At 43.0% G+C, this 8,269-nt stretch overlaps 1 protein-coding gene across 2 annotated transcripts in view; it reads left to right on the top strand.

Moving 5' to 3' along the window:
• Nucleotides 1–8,269, top strand: part of FHL2 (four and a half LIM domains 2) — a 42,128-nt gene that overhangs the window by 16,041 nt on the left and 17,818 nt on the right. Inside the window, exon 1 of one of the 2 annotated variants that reach the window (XM_009695630.1) lies at nt 10–150. The exons of the other annotated variant lie outside the window; for it this stretch is intronic. The gene's annotated coding sequence lies outside the window, so the exon portion shown is untranslated. Of the gene's footprint in view, nt 1–9; nt 151–8,269 lie in introns of those variants that run through there. 2 annotated transcript variants of the gene reach the window in all.

Below are 8,269 nucleotides of genomic sequence, written 5' to 3'. Positions count from 1 at the left end.
GAAGAGCCGCTCTTCGCAGGCAGTCAAAGCCCCAGCGAGCTGTACAGCTCTCCTCCGCAAGCAGGCCAGTGTGCTCTTTACACCTTTGTTAATGGATGTGACCCCCTGTCCCTGGTCCAGGAGGTGACATTAACTGCCCACCACTGCTCTGTAAGTAAATATCCCTTTTTTTCCCCTCCCTCCCCACTACCCAAGGAATATATCTTTGAAGGCGTCGCTTTAAACAAAGGGTGCATATAGGAGGAGAGGGTTGTTTAATGTCCCAGTGGGTCGTTGGGTAAGGATGCGAGGAGAGAGATCGCCGGTGTGTGTCCCCCCCCTTTTCTCCAGAGCACACAGAGAGGGGTGTGAAGGGGAGGAAAAGATAAATTTCTTATCAGAGCAATTACTGCTGCATGTCCGTCTGTGAAGTGACACATCAGCGAGCTGGGTCGTTTGATGTGTAACTATTTTTAATGACTGTGTTGTGCCGTGTGTGTAATCCACTGGGGAGGTGATAAAAAGTAGAAGCTGGGGTCTCAGATTCCTTACACCTCTGTGCACACTCCTGCTGCCGAGCTCAACAAAGGAGGATTTTTTTTTGCACTGTAGCAAGAGCAGATGCACATGAAACAAAGGTAGCCTTTCCTCTTTGTAGGCAAACGCTGTGCATATATTGTGTACGGGAAAAACAGGGAGCCACCAGCATCGTATTTCTTCTTTTTACACGGAGACAATAAATGAGAACGCAAATCCCAATTAATAGCTCTGAATGCCTGCCTTCCGTGCTTCTCTCTGCGTGCATGGGTGTGCAGCCACAATAACCCAGGTCCTTAATGTATGCCATCTAACGTGGATTTCTCTGTGTACGTAATAAAGGAAATACTAACTTTCATCGTCTGCATTAATGGTTGTTCTAAACTTTCTACTTCCCTAAAGGGATACGGCTCTTATTTAGTTCACCAGACACCTGCATATTTCAGCTTTGCTGTGTACAGAGACACCACACGTAGTCACAAGAAAGCAAACCTGATAAAATCTATATACCCGCAGCAGTCATCCCTCTGTTTGTTATTCCCATGACTCCCGACTAGAGGTATATTAACCGAGATTGCCGATTGCTGATCGACACCGAGATTGCTGCCGACCGTGGTCAGTAGCTATAGGATTTATTGTTGGCTATACATATTTGTACGCTGTCTTAAACAGGAATTGTCCTAGAAGGGACCAACAGAAGCAGGTCTGTTACTAGATACATGCATCCACATGTGAAGGAACGCTGTAACTAAGGTTGCCTTTCGGTTTCTGCTATGAACCTTATTTTCATCAGTTCATACATTTAAGGGACTCCCTGGTTAAAATCTTCTGTGCTTTTTATCAGACAGATGGTAAACTTTGAAAATGATTGCTTCAGGCATTTGGACTTGGAAGGCAGCAAAAGTCTTTTTTTAAAATTTTATTTTATAACAATTTTTTTTGTTTTCTGCCTTTGTACATACAACTAGGAAAGGATGCATTCTAAAGGCTGCTCTGTCAATAGAGCCTGTGCATATTCTTGACCATATTTAAAGAAAATTTTAAAAAAATACATGAGGTATGATGTTTATTGGAAATTAAGTTCCAAACACTGCCATAGTGGCACTATTGTATCCAAAATCTGTCCAGAACACCCATAAAACTATCTTTCACCGTAGCCATAACATAAATAACGATCTTTGGCTGCCAAGCCAACGCGTGGCTGAGGTTCGTGGGGCAGCTGAAAGGATGCAAACCGACATTGCTGAGAAATCCTTTTTGTGAAAGTTACCTGGGGTTCCCACCTGACATCTCCATCTGACTGGCAGGCCTGAGGTTGGGGGATGGACCAGTTCTTGAGGTCTTTTGAGAAAGCTTAGAAGATCCCAAGATGGCAGAAATGCTGGGGTAGAATATATTTATTTTTGGTTCTTAGCATCCTGCCAAATGCGCTCCCATGGGAATCGGCAGTGCTACACATGCAAGCACCAAGTAGCGACTTCCAGGTGGTTGGGTTTTACAGCAAAATATTACTAATTTTTGTGAGATCACGGTTATGACATAGCTGCGACTATATTGTGTCAGATACTGTTTGTGTAGGCAACGCTCCTGTCATGAAGAGCACGTAATGGTGATTCCCAACTAAAGTACTTGGGTACAGATAAGGTTCAATTTCCTACCTACTATTATACGGTTTCTCAAGGAAGTCTAGGGAAGCCCTTTCCCTGAAAACACATCTTTCCTGTCCATACAGACATCAGCGCTCCCAGCTGGCACACTTTGCATTAGAAAAAAATCAGACAACTCCTTCAATCACACACAATATTGTCCTCCAGGATCCCATCATGCTTTAAACATCAGGAACCAAAAAAAAAACCCAAAAATGTTGGTGACAGAGTACAACTCCTGCAATTGTCAGGGCTGGTGACAGTTTCTGCTGCGTTGCACTACAAATTCAAGCTTTCATCCCCGAAGAAAGGGATGAGGAGGGCCGTAAAGACCTATATTCACACGAGTGACTGCTGGCTCAGTTCTCCAGAACGTTGAGTCCTGAGCCCAAGAGCCAAGCCTTACCTGTTGTTGTCCTCACCTCCTTGCCTCAGCTCACAGGGGCCAGGACATTCAGAATTGAGGGAGGGTCAGATAAATGTTAACACCATCAGTCACAAGAAATGGCTTCTTCTCTGTCAAAATCAGGCTGAAAACTGAAGTAATGTCTGTTGCTGCTGGCCGACAGGCTGCCACCCTTCCCAGGCACCCACAGACTAGTTCCATGCAGGTCTGAGGCTCCTTCGTGTTTCTCTGATGGATAAATCACTCCCGAGCACCTTCGGAGAAATTCTGGATGCTGTAGTGTTGTAGGCAGTCACCTTCCCTCACTTGGGTACTGCTGCAGAGGTTGGGGATCACATCATTTGCATTTTTAGACTGATTAATTCTAATTGTGTAATTTTAATGTTTCATTTACATATGCACAGTTATTTGTGATGCAGATTCACCCCAAGTGGGGGTGTGAAATGGCAGGGTAACGACAGGTTTCATGGAAATAAATCTTGGATACATTGACAGCCAATGAAGCATTAACATTTCAACAATACTAATTAGCTGTACACAGACAAAGAGTTTGATTAAAAACCACTAAAGGCTTCTTTTAAGGCTGAACATCAAAATACTCATGCCAGGTGAAAAAGTTACAGTCCTGATTTTGTTCCTTTTAACATACCCTTCTGTATTATATTGGATAATATTAGCTAGGATGTTTAATGACTGCTGTACATATAGTAATATGCTGTAAGAGGAATGTAGGTGAGCATAACACTGACATAAGAATATTCATCTCTCCCTTTCACAGCAGATTTTCAACTTTAAAGTTGCAAATATATCAACCACAGCAGAGCAAGGCCTAAGGTTGCACTTTTGGTGGTGAGAGGTATTTCTAGATCCTTGGAAAGCACAGGCATAACGGCTCAAAACCCACCACACTTTACTTCATCTTGAATAATAAAAGCAGCAAGTTGCATAAAACCACAAAATACCTGTAAGCATTTATCTAGCTTTATTTTGTCATTCCTCCGAAGCAATCTTGAGTTTTAGACCAAAAGTTTCTTCAGAGACCAGGATCCCACCTCTGATGAATTCACCCCTCCATACTATGCCATGCATCTCTCCATGGTGGACCCAACATCTTCTTTCTCCGGTTAGAAAGGATCTCGCCCACAAAAAGATTGCCCAGTCCATGTCCCCAGGCTCTCTGTGTCCTTCTGTGCTTGCTCCCGCATCTCTCATGCACCACAGGTATTTTGACCCAACATTGACAGCTGATCTCTTTGCTCTCTGTGACCAGCCTCCCACCCCAAACCTCAGCAAACAAATTGGACCAAACTGGTTTCACCCAGGTGTAACCATTTTATTTTGCCAAGCTGTGCCCAGCTGAACAGGTACCTCTAAGGTTTCCGTAGCCTCCTTTGCCACGTTTTGGAAAGCCAACGGCACAGCAGCTGAGCAGAGAAGTATGGATGCCTCACAGCCCTGAGGCATTCACTGCTACAGTAGTTTTATACGGCAGCTGAAAGACGTACATAACCGATCCTCCAAATCACCACGGGTGCCAATTCTCTCAGACAGAAGGGGGCTTTGTGGTCTTGCCTCTGTAAACAGAACGGGACAGAGAGACCCAGAGCTGTTTTGCTAGAGGCCAAGACAAATAACAAAGCGTTCTTCCTCCAAAGGGTCCTCCCAGTTTTGCTTCTATCCTTTCTAGAAAGAGGGAAACAGAATATTTGGGACACTGTTCTGGTTTTGTGCCCTGGATAGTGGTACGCAGGATTTCAAAAATATAAGAGAATACGGAAATGTCACTGCGTGGCAGCACATGACATTTTCTGGATATTTTTACCTCAGGGTCTAATTTCTCTGGGATTAGCAATGTTCCTGTCAATAAGAGAAAACAATCCTTTTCTGGAAAAAGAAACCTCCATTGGAGTTTAGTGTCTACAGTCCTTTAGCTTATACATTATTTCTGTAGGGTAGGGCCAGAGGTAACAATAGGTTTTGTTAATCTTATACTATTTTTCTCCTTTATAATTTTCTGTTATCTGCTTAAATGCTTTTATTAGAAATATGAATTTCTGTGCTCTAGTAATATCAAGTATTTGACCCTTCTCTTTGAGTAAGCCTTTGCTTATTTTGCAAGAGAAAGAAGGAAGACAGCCTTTTCAAAAGCCTTTAAAATAGAAAATAAGAGCAAGCCTTTCTGCTTGAACTGCGCTCTTCCTTGCTATGGTAGATTTAAGAGTCATGCTCCATGTTATTTCAATAGGCTCCTTTTGTAATTGAAACCTATGCAGGAATGTTGGTAAGACCATACATCCTCCAGCCATTTCAATATCAACCTCAGATAATCATCGTGTAAATTGTGTGAGGTTCAAAGTGTCAGTGCTCAGTTCTTCTGTGGCATCTGTAGTTGCTACCGCTGGTGCTTGCTCTACCACTGTTGGAGCGGCTCTAAACTGGAGCAGAGCTTTATTGACTGCCAAACACAACAAACCACACCGAAACCACAAACGGATTATTCCTTCTCCACTACTAGAACTGGGGTTACTATAGCCAGGCGCACGAAGAATCTTACCACACAAGAAACATTAAGTTGAGGAAAACAATCTTAAATAGCAGACTATCCGCTTTTCAATTCATGATAGGCTGACTGTGCAATCCAGACAGGAACCAGGTATGCTTTGGTTATCTGCACATGTTAATGCAGTCTGTCTGCTCAGAAAATTGCTCTAAAGTACTTAAAAAGAGACATTGGAATGTTATACCATAGGCAAAATAAGACAGCCATGCACAAGGAAGCTGAGTCACTGGAAAAACCTAACTGTGATTCTGAAGGATGTTTTAAGGTAACTTTAAAAAGTCCGTTAAAAACTAAACATTTTTTTAAATATCTTTTAATATTTAGCATGTATATAGAAAGCCCTGAGTGGGATATTTAGGAAGAGGTTTCTTTATTTGGGTTTGATTTTTATTGTTTTTTATTACTACTATTATGTTCAAATATTAAACCAAGTTTTCCTGGCTTTTGCCAGGGAGCTTCTGGGAGATCTGTGACTATGTACTCTGAGTTTAAAACCTTCAGAAGCAGCAATGATACGCGTCTGGAATTAGGTACTTCTAATATCCTTAACTTGATGTGGACACTGGTAAAGCAGACTGGGCTTGTTAACAGGGCTGGTCTGGGAGAGCAATGACATATCAGAAGGCCCTGAAGACAGGCTACCGAAGTCTTTCAATGGACTTGCTCTTTCGTAGCAGCAGCAAGAGAAAAAGGCTTCTGCTTTCTTCTCAACTTAAAAATTGAGAAGAGACAGAATGCAGTCACATCTGTCTAAGCATCCCTGTCTCATTCACAGGCTTAGCATAAACCCCAGATCATGGGATACAGGGTTACCCAACAACTTGTTCCCTTCAGTAATCACATCTCCCTTTTTTAAAGGCCTGCACAAAGATGCTGGTATGAACAACAGTCATAGTAATAAGCTTCAATGTCTCAATAACCTTGCAAATGTATTCTCCTTTTCCTCTCTTTACTCAAGAGACACACCTTCACGCAGCAGTACCCCACTAGCCACTGGCAGGGAAGTAGAGCGGCTGGCTGGGCTTCTGGTGGGGTGAGCCGCGCATCGCTCACCCCTCAGCACCTGGTTAGCTTTTGCATTGGCCATCGTCAGCGTAAGGAAGCAAATGTCCCTCTGTGGCCCATGAAGGCTGTTCTGCATCGGCTGGCTTGGCTCCCCGTGGCCAGGAGCCCGTGGCTGGAGGGTCAGAGATCCATGCAACTCAATGAGGCTACACCTGCCCTACGGCCAGCAAGACCTCCAGGCGCTCAGGTTCTCTTTGTTCTTCCTCTGCTCTGCCATAACAATGTCTGTGGGCACTCATCCCACGAAGCAGAGCATAAGCTACCCATGGGGAGCCAGAGAAAGAGGGCTACCACCCCTTAACATGTTTTAGTAAATGTAAACACACAGGACTGCTTTGGGTGCCCATGGTGTGCATCCACAGCAGCTAACTTCCACATACTGAAGTTCAGGTGGATTCTGACTGTATGTAACTTTCCCCCCCCCCTTCTTGTCAGTGCCACTGGCAAATGGTCATTTCTTTTTTTCATAAAGTGAATTAAAAAGAAATAAAATTAGCTTTCCTCCCTCTCCCCTTGCATGGCATTATGACCTGGTTTGGAAAAATGATTAGCTCTTAGAAAGAGGGGCTTGCAGTTGCTGCAACCAGATGACAGATAATGAATGTGGCAATAGCTGCTAAGTTACAGGAAAACAATCACCTCTTGCCAGAAAGACCAGCATAGTTTGAACTGCTAGTTCATGGTTGCAAAGGATATCATAAATCTTTGCGTTTAACCTTTGGAATATTAACATGAATTGTTTCCAAATGCTCTAGACCTGCATGGTTTATGTCACTGGAGTTGCCAGACACAAATCTTCCTTTCTCAAGGGAAGGAAGATAAACAGATAGAAAAGTCTCCATGTGCAGAGTCCTTCTGGAAGAAAGTCAGGTGGAAGAAATGTGTATACTTCTTGGAGGAAGATGGGTGTCTCCAAAGACCTTTTGTTTCCTGCGCAGGTGGCTCACGGAGCATCCTGCTCCAGGGGCCCAGGTACAGCCCCAGCCCTACTGACCCAACCGAGGTCAATAGCAAGTCCCCCTTTGGCATCTACAGGGGGTTAATTCTGTGTCTCCAGATACCATTATAAGAGATCAGAGCTTCACTTCACCGAATAAACTAAACAACTCCTAGATTTTCTAGACAGCTTCCCTTGGCGTCTGTCTCTCTCTCGTGCATGTGTGTCGGTGCCTCTCAGCGTTCAACACCCCCTAAGAGGGGTTTGAAATAAAGAGATGCACAGAACATCTCTTATTAGGCTTGCAGACGTAGTTGAAAAAGCAGGTAAGGCCTGGGGCAGGTAGTCTCCTTTTCCAGCAGTCGATAGTGTCATGGGATGGGGGAACACTGGATGATTTCTTAATGACATTATGAGTCCTGATTTTTATGAGGTAATATGATAGTGTTAACAATTACTACTAGTAAAATCAGGCTATTTGAGCAAATAGGGGAAGAAGAGAAAAGAAGCATAGTTTTTAAATCCGCCTACTAACTTTTTGGTAATTTTCATGCCAGTTCTTACTTCCTGGAAGACACAATGTGGGTAGTGCTAACATTTGGCATAAGCTGTAACTTCTCTTCTAGGCATGCAATGGAAAGCCCTTTTCCTTTTGGAGATGTACTTGTTATGTCTAATGTTGTAGGAGGGAGACTGTATGGCAGAAAAATCAATTTCTCCTTCATGATAATCTTGAGAGCAATTTAAAAATCATAAGTATAAAATGACTACTGCAACTAAAGCTAAATATTTTGTTGTACCACAAAGAGGTATAATAAAGATGAGCTTCTGGCCCACAAAGCTTTGCATTCAACAAGTATCAAACAGAAGAGGAAGAAATAGATCAATGGCAAGGAGGTTGAACTGCAATTTGTATCCATCCACAACTGTGAAAGTCTTTTTTTTTTTTTTTTCCCAAAGCCCAAAGCAGTGCATAAAATCTGCAAAATCTGCACTAAGCTAAGCATGATTTTTGTATATGACAGGAACCAATGGACTGGTGATGTAGAGGATCATGTGCACCAAGTGACAGGCAAAATCATTGCTCAGGATGATTTCACATTTCTTGTTTGTAAGACAACGGTGAAATTATTTGTTTG

This window comes from Cariama cristata, unplaced genomic scaffold (assembly GCF_000690535.1).
Source record: "Cariama cristata isolate BGI_N322 unplaced genomic scaffold, ASM69053v1 scaffold11802, whole genome shotgun sequence".
Lineage (NCBI taxonomy): Eukaryota > Metazoa > Chordata > Aves > Cariamiformes > Cariamidae > Cariama > Cariama cristata.
Note: the sequence above shows the minus strand (reverse complement) of the source record. Positions and strands in the feature narration are given on the sequence as shown.